The sequence below is a fragment of the Schistocerca americana genome, chromosome 5, assembly GCF_021461395.2.
Source record: "Schistocerca americana isolate TAMUIC-IGC-003095 chromosome 5, iqSchAmer2.1, whole genome shotgun sequence".
Taxonomy (NCBI): Eukaryota; Metazoa; Arthropoda; class Insecta; order Orthoptera; family Acrididae; genus Schistocerca; species Schistocerca americana.
The window spans coordinates 606,228,792-606,240,271 of record NC_060123.1 but is presented as its reverse complement, the minus strand read 5'-3'; the positions used below and the strand labels follow the sequence as shown (position 1 = coordinate 606,240,271).

Below are 11,480 nucleotides of genomic sequence, written 5' to 3'. Positions count from 1 at the left end.
AATGCAATTTGTAACAACTGTCTGTTCACTTCTAAGAGTTCACTAAACGACATTCCCTGTCTATATATGAAGATGGTATCTGTTCTTTCGAAAGAACAGACACCATCTTCATATATAGTTAAGGCTAACCGGCCATTGATCTTCTTCTGTACTGGATGCACACTCATTGCCCGAACTCTTACGGGACTCGGGTAAGATTGTCTGCCGCGAGTAATGAGTGTAATGGGCAGGGGCACTACGAATGTAGTGTGTGGACAGCAAGTTGGGAATGTGGGTCTCACGGGGAGCGTGCAAGGGATAAATCCCTGCAGTCGCACTATCCTCTGTGGCCTCGGTGGTTCAGATGGACAGAGCGTCTGCCATGTAAGCAGGAGATCCCGGGTTCGAGTCCCAGTCGGGGCACACATTTTCAACTGTCCCCGTTGATGTATATCAATGCCTGTCGACAGCTTAGGGTCTTGATTTAATTATCATTCATTCCCTGTCTAAGTCAGCCCTGGATGATTATCTAGAAACAAGTGGGCGAGAGTTGCTCTCATTCTTTTTCCCAAAGACCTTGTAGACACCAACATCATTTCAACTTTTCACATGCGTCCATGATCGGGCTTTGGATGAAACAGGTCCACGTGAGAAATAATGCGCACATTCCGGAATGGAAAGAAGCGCAGTAGTGTGAAAATGAAGTTCAGCCGACGTTTTTACCAAGGACCTAACGGTGTTCAGAAAGAATAGACTCAGTTGTCCGTGGCGTGTTTCTTGCTATTTGAAGTAGTTTATCTTGTACTGAAAATGAAGTAGATATTTGCTGCATGTTATATGGCTATACTCGTCACCCCAAATAAATTAGCTTTATTTCCTTTTACCGGCTCCCTGTCTCAGATATTGCAATAAAAAAAAAATGGTTCAAATGGCTCTGAGCACTATGGGACTTAACATCTGAGGTCATCAGTCCCCTAGAACTTAGAACTACTTAAACCTAACTAACCTAAGGACATCACACACATCCATGCCCGAGGCAGGATTCGAACCTGCGACCGAAGCGGTCGCGCGGTTCCAGACTGAAGCTAATGCAATTGCTGAAGGGTTCAAGGAAAATTTGAGTGTCATTTCGTATATGTACCCGACTCGTACGATTATAGTTGGAAGTGACTTCAGTCTACCCTAGATACGTTGGCGAAAATACATGTTTAAAGTCGGTATGAAATAGTATTAAATGCTTTTTCCGAAAATTATTGTGAGCAATTAGTTCATGAGCCCACACAAAGCGTAGATGGTTGCTATGACTTATTAAGCCTCCTGGCAACAAATAATCCTAAGCAAATACAGAGTGTCATGGCGTGTAGAGGGATTAGTGACCACAAGGACGTCGTAGCGAGACTGAACACTATAGTATACAAATCTACCAAAACTAAAGGCAACACACACACACACACACACACACACACACACACACACACACATTAAATGGAAATTAAAATTCGCTTGATATCTTCCGTTGAGACAGTCTCCATCCCTTCCGAACAATGTAAGCATAGAGCATATGTGGCTTAAATACAAATAAATTGACGTCAAGACAAGATTCATACCGAGTAAATGAGTAAGAAATGCAACGAATCCCTCGCGTTACACAAAACAGGTCAGAACATTGTTGGACAGCAACGAAAAAAGCATGGGAGGTTTAAATGAATGCAAAAATCTCCAAGAATCTTCCAGATTGGCGATGTTGTACAGAGGCTCGAAATTTAGCTGGAACTTCAATTCGAGATACTTTTAATAATTTTCATAATGAAACTCCGTGCCGAAATCTTGCACAAAATCCAAAGATATTGCAGTCGTAGGTAAAGTAGACCAGTGACAACACACAATCAGTACCTTCACTGCGTGGTAGCAGTGGTAATATTACCAATGACAGTGCCACCGCCTAGTAAAGTCATCAGAAGATCAACACAAATTGCAAAATGAGTTAGACAAAATATCTGTACGATACGAAAAGTGGCAATTGATACTGAACAATAAAAAGCCTGAGTTTCACCACATGATGCTAAAAAGAATTCATTAAACTTAGATCAAACGACAGAAAAAACAAATTTATAGGTTGTCGAGTCGCCTAAATACCTGGGGATTGCACTTATGAACTACTCAAATTGGAACCATCTCATAGACAATGTTGTGGGGGAGGCTACGCAAAGACTGTGTTTTATTGCTGGAACAGTTAGAAGACGCTACAAAACTACTAAAGGGACTGCCTACAGTACGCTTGTCCGTCCTCTGTTAGAATATTGTTGCGCCGTATGGGATCCTTACCAGAGAATATTGACGGAGGACGCTGAAAAATTTCGAAGATGGGCATCTCCTTTTTATATCATTGCGAAGTGGAGGACAGAGTGTCATGGATATGATACGCGACCTGGGTTGGTGGTCATTAAAACATGGGCGTTTCTCGTTGTGGCGAGATCTTTTCACAAAATGTCAATCACCAACTTCCTGCTCCGAATGCGAAAATATTTTATTGACGCCCATGTACGTAGGGAGAAATAACCATCGTAAAAGAAGAGAAATCAGGGCTCGCACGGAAAGATTTAGGTGTTAGTTTTCTTCTTTTTTTCATGTCTACTTGGGAACGGAACGGTAGAAAAATAAACGTAGTTTTATGAACCCTCTCCCAAGCATTTAATTGTGAACTGCAGAGTAGTGATGTAGATCCAAAATGAGCTGTTGAGCACTCGACGGATTTCCCAACTGACGCTGCCACAAGACTGCACTTTACTTAAGCGACAAGAGGCGAAAACGTTGTACCGCCTATTCAGTTCCAGCACGGCTCTGCGAAGCCGGGAACAGACTTTCCTTCACAACGGCAGAAAAATACAGCATCACGAACCCATGGCGACCCCAGAATGTAAGTGTGTGTAATTGACAAGTAAGACTCTGCTGGCGGCGACGTAAAACTAATGAAAAAATTTGAGATACACGAATTCAACACATATTCACCGACATACACTCCATAGGCAGGTCTGACTAGACAGAGTCGAGCAACAGATACTTGAAACTGCATGACGTTAAAATTATGCGTTGTACTGTGAATCCAAATCAGTAATTTCTCTTTCACTTGTAACTTGTCACCAACTACGTTCGCGGCATAGCTGCAAATACCAACAATTTTCCTCTATGAATACTATCAAATAAAAGTATCTACGTTATAGTAATTATAATTGCGTATCTCATGCTATAAGGTAATGAAAAGGAAGAAAGTTAAATGACTGGCTCATACCTTTCGTGTCGGCGTTGTTTTTCCGCTTCCCATGTCGGGACTTTCGCTTCGTACGAAGCTCCTAAAGTTCCCCAAGATCAATAACACGGTTCCTTCATACTAACGAAAACACCGCAACTGCTTCGACAATACTCGAATCAAAATTAAAACGTTTTCATCTCTACAAGAGAGCACACATATTCGTATAGACATCGAATGTTAGAGACAGAACATCGCTACGCAACGGCTCACGCCGCTTCAGGCGATACTTCATTGTTGCGAACGTTGCCGCCAATCGACATGAAAGAGCAACGCTGATAACACGCATATCGCATCGTAACAGTTTACCGGTGATATAACAGAAACGACCTATAAATACTCGACAGTGTACCATAATAAAAGTAATAGGAAATCATACACAATTACGAAGGGGTATTATTATTTAAAATTCATCTACATCTATAACAAAAATCCGGTAACAATACCTCCTCCTTTCTTCCCCCCCCCCCCTCCCCCCTCCACCGCTGTCTCTCTTTTGCTACTCATCTCTAGAATGATGCGCTTGAATGTTGCCTAGTTGTTCTTGAAACGTCCGCTCTCGAAATTTTAACAACATTCCTCCCCGTCATGCGCTACGCCTGTATTGCAGCGCCCGTCACAGAAATTTGATAGGACTCCAATAACTCTGCAACAGTTACTGAAAAAATTTGCGGTGAAACGCCCAGTTCATCTTTGGATCCTTTGTATATTCTTTATTAATCCTACCTGGTAAGGATCTAAAACTGATCAGCAATCTATGTTACTAAAAAGATAAAACAGTTACGTGGTCGCGTTATATCAGTTGCAGCTTGCCTATTAACTGCTTCCATGGGCAACAAAAATTTACTTTCAGTATTTTATATAATTATTCTACGAATTTAAAAATGCAAAATGCTTTCATGATAGATAGATATTCAGCGATCACAGGCCCTGCAGACCACGCGCTGCTTCCACAAACTGCCTCCATTCCTTCCTGTTTTGTGCCCGGTTCCTCCAGGTGTCTTCAGTTCCCAGGGCTGCTAGGTCCTTCGCCAGGTCGTCCATCCAGCGCTGCCTTGGTCGTCCAATGGGGCGTTTGGTGTTTGGTTTCCCCGGTAGTGCCATCTTCGCCTGTCTTCCATTGGCATACGGGCTACATGGCCCACCCATTGTATTCCTTTGCTCTTTATCTTCTGTAGGATAGTTGGTTGTCGCATCAGAAGGTAGATTTCCTCGTTTTTCCTCCTCCTCCATTTCCGTTAATTAAAACTGGTCCCCATTTCTTCTTCATTACTCTTCTTTCAAATTTTAATAGTTTTTCCCCTTCTCGCTTAGTCATGATCCATGTTTCTGAACCGTAGACTACTGCTGGGCATATCACTGTGTTGTAGATTTTCATATTAGTGTTCATTGAGGGAATGCATGCATTTCGTTCCCACTGCCATTCTTTCCCTGGTGTCCATTTTTATGTTGTTGTCCGTGGTAAAGCAAGATTCAACGAATTTAAAAATGTAAAATGCTTTCATAGTCTACTTTATTAGGAGATATAATTTTACGATAAGGATTTAACACAATAAATGAAGTATTACAGTTAGGATCTATGCACACGACTTGAGGCAGATCGCGCATGGCGCAGATATCAGCCACACCAGTTCATCCAGTATTTGAGAAAGCGAGCACTTAGCCATTTCCGAAAAAAATTACACATGATTTGAAACTTTTACGGAATTGTTTCTCACTAACACTCTCCATAAAATAATGAAAGAATTTGAGGTGTTCCTTGCGTGAGGGGAATTCATTTTCCAAATTTTATGTTTATTAAAACTCGACAGATAGTCGAAGTCAATTCACTACATTTTTTTCAGTGCTGCAGAATAAGCCAGAATGCCCACTAGTCTCCGCTATCTGCTAAACTTGCCCAAGAAGCTAAGATGGCAACGATTCCACCCTACACGTATACAGTAGATATGTGGTTACTGCCCGGGAACATTACGCTGTTGGCTCTCTGAGCGTTTTCGTTGTTTTTTTTAAGAAAAAGAACTTCAGTTAAAATAAGAAACTCCCATTAGACAAAAACAAATAAATGAAATGGAATTTATGGTTCCATTTCACTATCTAAGAAACAAAGACGCAATATCGTTCACCCAAGCCAGGAGTACCAACAGATAAAGCGGCTTTCTTTCTGAGGCGCAACAACAAGTAAAGCAGGTAGAGTCTCTAGTATTTATAATATTTCATATGAATGTGGCAGCAGTTAAGTGCGGCAGTCTATGCAGAGTATTGCCGATCACAGTGAGGAAAATCAACGTCACCTCACGTTTAGAAATTTGGAATAATCAGTCCAGTGAGTAAACTCAAGCTTATGTCTGAACAGGTTGGACTTCTGGTTCACGCTTCAGACTACTGGGATTGTGTAATAAGTGAAGCGGTGGAAATTGGCTGTCTAACAGTAACTTCAGTAGAGACGCCGGACAGCGAGTGCAAATCACATCTCTAACACCAAAAGGGGCAATTTACATCTACATCTACATTGATACTCCGCAAGCCACCCAACGGTGTGTGGCGGAGGGCACTTTACGTGCCACTGTCATTACCTCCCTTTCCTGTTCCAGTCGCGTATGGTTCGCGGGAAGAACGACTGTCTGAAAGCCTCCGTGCGCGCTCTAATCTCTCTAATTTTACATTCGTGATCTCCTCGGGAGGTATAAGTAGGGGGAAGCAATATATTCGATACCTCATCCAGAAACGCACCCTCTCGAAACCTGGCGAGCAAGCTACACCGCGATGCAGAGCGCCTCTCTTGCAGAGTCTGCCACTTGAGTTTATTAAACATCTCCGTAACGCTATCACGGTTACCAAATAACCCTGTGACGAAACGCGCCGCTCATCTTTGGATCTTCTCTATCTCCTCCGTCAGACCGTACTGGTACGGATCCCACACTGATGAGCAATACTCAAGTATAGGTCGAACGAGTGTTTTGTAAGCCACCTCCTTTGTTGATGGACTACATTTTCTAAGCACTCTCCCAATGAATCTCAACCTGGTACCCGCCTTACCAACAATTAATTTTATATGATCATTCCACTTCAAATCGTTCCGCACGCATACTCCCAGATATTTTACAGAAGTAACTGCTACCAGTGTTTGTTCCGCTATCATATAATCATACAATAAAGGATCCTTCTTTCTATGTATTCGCAATACATTACATTTGTCTATGTTAAGGGTCAGTTGCCACTCCCTGCACCAAGTGCCTATCCGCTGCAGATCTTCCTGCATTTCGCTACAATTTTCTAATGCTGCAACTTCTCTGTATACTACAGCATCATCCGCGAAAAGCCGCATGGAACTTCCGACACTATCTACTAAGTCATTTCTGCATCCATCGTCTCAGTATGTAGCCCACCTAATGTGATGCCGTCCTGCATGCGTAAAACTGAGGGCCTCGCCGGCTTCACGACAGTCAGACTTCATCCCTACGATGATGAGGCACTCATCGAAAGGATGCTTTTGTATCGAATTTGAGGGGACAAGTTGATCCAGAACTTTTTATAGCAACTAGAAACTTCATAAAGGTGTTGCTTAGAAGAGAATAAGTTCAGTCAGCTGTCCGAACTTTACTTTTATAGGTGGATTCCTCGCATGAAATCAGTCAAAATAGCACTTACAGAATTACAGTCAGCTTCACAAGGAAATGCACGCCATAATTTTAATTGTAACGTCCGCAGCGACATCTCTGGTAGTGGTCTCGAGTCTGTAATAAAAGCACTTTTGCACTGTGTATAGATAAACAGTGTGAAAGTCGAATGTTTTGTTTTCTCGGTTGCAGTTTAAAATTAGTGCAACATACCTGAAGCGTCACGAGGCAGCGTTCCGTGTAAATCATCTACCGGGACCAAAGCTTTCATATGGACATGTGCCAAAATTCTTAGATAGTCAAAGACATTCGTTGCGAAGTGGGTGAAACGATATTTAGAGGTTGGAAACGTGGGTGATTTACGGAGAGAGGGCTAACATGCGTTGCAGCAAAAACTCAGGACAATGAGATGGTGCGTCTTTTTAAGCAGAGACCAAATCTTACTTTGAATCAACGAGGCAGACTGGGTCCTTCATGAGGATAATGGTCCGAAACTTCACAGCCGTATCTGTACAACATGGAAACAAGACTGCAGAAAGAAGTGAAAGCCACAAGAGAACATGCTCTGTTGTTGGAAAACATGATTAAAAGCCTATCTGACCCATCACATAAAGAACTCGGTCATCTTCAGGAGTACAGTGAACCAAAGAAATGTACAAAACCTAAATTTGTTTCCAGTGAGTTAAAAGTTCCGTTAAGAAATCGATTTCAACATCTTATTACGGATTGGGAACTTAAAAATGTTGAAACAAGTAATACGAATCGGAATCGGCGGGTAGGAAATTTACAAAGCGTAATAAGTCAGTAAAACGTAACTGTCTCGATGTTGCAAACAAAGTGCCTCCTAAAAACTTTAGTAAGCCTACAGTTTTGCTTGCTGATGGCCACGGAAGAGGAATTGCAGGAATTCTTCGTTTCCAGCAGGATCTCAATATTACAAGTGTTGTGAAACCTGGAGCAGGCCTAAAAGAAGTTTTGAAAGACTATAAAAACAATAATTACGTGACACAAAGTGAATTCATTGTACTATTGGGCGGCGCAAACGATGTGTATAACAATGAACTAATAGTAGCAAACAGTGTGCTATGTACAACAGAGGATCAAAAAGTTATTGTTGTAGGCATACCACACAGACATGACCTTCCTGAATCTTCTTGTGTGAACAGAGAAATCCAAAAAGCAAACAGGGTGTATAAAAAGATCTGCAAGACCACTTCAAATGCTTCTTTCCGCAGTATTGACGACCTTGAAAGACAGCACTTCACAACACATGGAATGCATTTAAATAAATGGGGCAAATCGCTGCTCAGTCAAAAGACCGAAATGTTAGTGGATAGTGTTTCTCCTAGATGTAAGAAAAGTGATCCTATTCCAATACCACTGGTAAAGGACACTTGCAAAGTATCTTCCCAACCATTTACTCCAGTTGCAGCAGTAACACAACATCAGGTATCACTGATTACAAAAGAATGTGTTGGGAGAGAAGAATCTGTAACTACAGTTAGAACACCCCATTCAGGAACTAAGATAATAGAAACAGCAAAGGTGGCAGCATATTCATCAACAAATGTACCAACAGGTGATCCAGCTGTCCATTCTGCAGCAACATTTGAACTACCTATAGTGGGAACCTAGCCACTTGGATCGTGTCATGAACAAGACGAAGAGAAGAGACTTCCAAGAGTAGAAGCAATATCAATTGTAGCGGACAAACGGAAAACTGTACCTCCATTACGTCTAAATGATTTTTTAGTAGAAGGCAGCAAGGGGAAGAAGCCCATAAGATAAATAGTGCCAGAGATTTAATAACCTCTCAGCAAAATAGTGCATCTGTAAAGAAAGACATCTTTGATCTTATAATCTGTTATCTTAACATTGAAGGAGTAAGGGATAAAGAATTTATTGTCAATGACTTTGGATTAGAAAATAAGTTTGATATGTTTTGTTTAAGTGAACACTGGGCTAGTGAGACTGAACTTACATTTATTAAATTTCATAATTATAATCCAGCCAGTAGCTACTGCAGAAAATTGCATTTAAGAGGTGGTGTGGCAATCTATGTTAACAAGTCACTTAGCGGCACAATCAATAGATTAGATCTAGATTTTCTGTATGATGAACAAAACTTTGAAGCTGCTGGTATAGTAATAGACAGTTTTAAGTTACTTGTAATCTCCCTGTACAGGTCACCTAAGGGGATTACCAATGTATTTTTAGAAAAACTGGACCTGCTGTTACATGTACTTACAGATACTAGTAGGATACATTATGATATTGTGATAGATGGAGATGTGAATGCTGAATTCGATGTTACAACACAAAAACGTACTGTCACTGAACTCCAAAACCTACTAAGTCAGTGCAACTTACATTCAGTCAATAACAAGCCTACAAGAGAACATGCATGTCTTGACAATATTTTTGTAAATTTTAAAACAACAGAAGAATCATTTTTTATGACATTATTTCCATATTCTGATCATGATTCAGTATCTTTAAATTATACAAGTAGGTTCCCTCTTGATAAGAGTAACGTAAATAAGCCTGTCCCAGAAGTTGTGGACATCAGACCAGTCACAGATGAGAAAATTGACAGGTTTCGTACGTCCCTTTCTAACAGAGATTGGTTTGGCCTGTGTTATGATGACACACACTATACTCTAAGCAATTATCTGCCAGCAAAGGTACTATTTGATAGGTTTCTTAAAGCATTTTTGGGACACTTTAATGGCTGCATTCCAATAAAGAAATGCAAAGTAACTGACAGAGTCCTAAAAGCAAAAGTTCCAAACAGACAAAATACATGGTATACAAAACAGCTATCTGCTATGAAAAACCAAGTTATGTTGTTGTACAGTATTTATAGAAATCTGAAAACCAACCGTGCTATGTTAGATCTAGGAATGAGTACAAAAAAGCAATTGTGGAAGCCAAACAAGCACACAATCTCAGAAGTATTGAGAAATCCGCCAATAAGTGCAAAGAAGCTTGGACACTAATAAATAGTGTCGCCAAAGATAAAAGAAGTGACAAAATTAGTAACTCTCCCTAGGAATTTAATGACTTTTTTATTAAATCAGTAGAGGAAGCAGGAAGTGCTATAATTAAACCTGAAATTAGCTCATCACAGTTACTGTCAAAAAACGTTGCTAGGTCATCAACAAATACAAGTACCTTCAATTTTTCTGAGGTCTCACCTGGTTTTGTGTTAAGAATGGTTAGCAGTTAAAATCATCAGACAGTGTAGACATATATGACATGTCTTGTAACATGCTGAAGAAAGTAATAGACTGTATAGGGTACCCACTAACATATTGTATAAACAAGTGTATACTGGAGGGTTTTTTCCCTGATGAGCTTAAACTGTCTAGGATAGCTCCAGTACATAAAAAAGGAGATAAAAATTCTGTCTCAAGTTACAGGCCTATATCCATAGTCCCAGTTTTTTCAAAAGTTTTAGAATGCATAATTTACCAACAATTATCTGTTCACTTTGATAACATAGGATTAATAAGTGGATCACAGTATGGCTTTAGGAAAAACCTGTCAATCATTGACGCCATAGACAATGTTGTTAAATACACCCATCAAGTATTTGAAAATAAATGCTTTTATCAAGTGACTTTTTGTGACATAAGCAAAGCCTTTGACTGTGTAGAACATAAACTACTACTCGAAAAAATGGACTTTTATGGTGTTAAAGGTAACGGCCTTAACTATTAAGATCATAATTGCAAAACCGTAAGGAAGCTATCTGTGTTGGGAAAGAAATGTCCAGTATAGAACAAGTTAGGGTAGGTGTTCTGCAGGGATCTGTGCTGGGCCCTTCCCTTTTCGTAATAATGATAAATGACCTGCCATCATTTATTAAATCCAGAACAGTACTCTATGCTGATGCTACAACGCTTCTGAACAGCAGTGATAATCTTAATAGCCTTAAAACATGTGTTACAGAGACAATTGAGCAAGCTTCACTCTGGTTTAAAGCAAATGGGTTCTTGCTTAATGAAAGAAAAACGCAGGAGATGCTATTTAGTTTAAAAGACAAGTTTCCATCAGATGATCCTAGTTGTGTTAAATTTTTGGGGATATATTTGGATGATAAACTTTCTTGGAATCCACATATTAAGTATATTAGTGGTAAATTGTCTAGGGTAATCTATTTGTTAAGGCGATTATTGCACTGTGTACCTAAAAATTATGTTACAGTATCTTACTACTCATTTTTCCAAAGCGTCATATCCTATGGTATTATTTTTTGGGGAAAATCCACTTGTGTGCATGATATACTATTGCTGCAAAAGAAAGACATTAGGATAATTACAATCTTACCATACAAGGCTCATTGGAAACATTTGTTTACTCAACAAAAAATCGTGACAGTAATAAACCTATATATTTATTATGTTTTAATCTACACAAAAAATAACTTACCTAAAGTAAAACGCAGGGCGAATATACATTGTTAAAACCCTAGAACAAACAGCTGTATCTATACGCCCTACTAAAGACTGTCAAAATCAGTTAACAGTTATGAACTTACGGACCACAAATTATTTAACAAACTTCCACAAGCT

At 40.0% G+C, this 11,480-nt stretch overlaps 1 non-coding gene across 1 annotated transcript; it reads left to right on the top strand.

Annotated features, from left to right (window-relative positions):
- The first annotated feature begins 328 nt into the window (after window positions 1–328).
- On the top strand, window positions 329–402 carry Trnat-ugu. The gene has a single exon. It is a non-coding gene; the product is annotated as a tRNA-Thr (tRNA).
- Window positions 403–11,480: the final 11,078 nt, after the last annotated feature.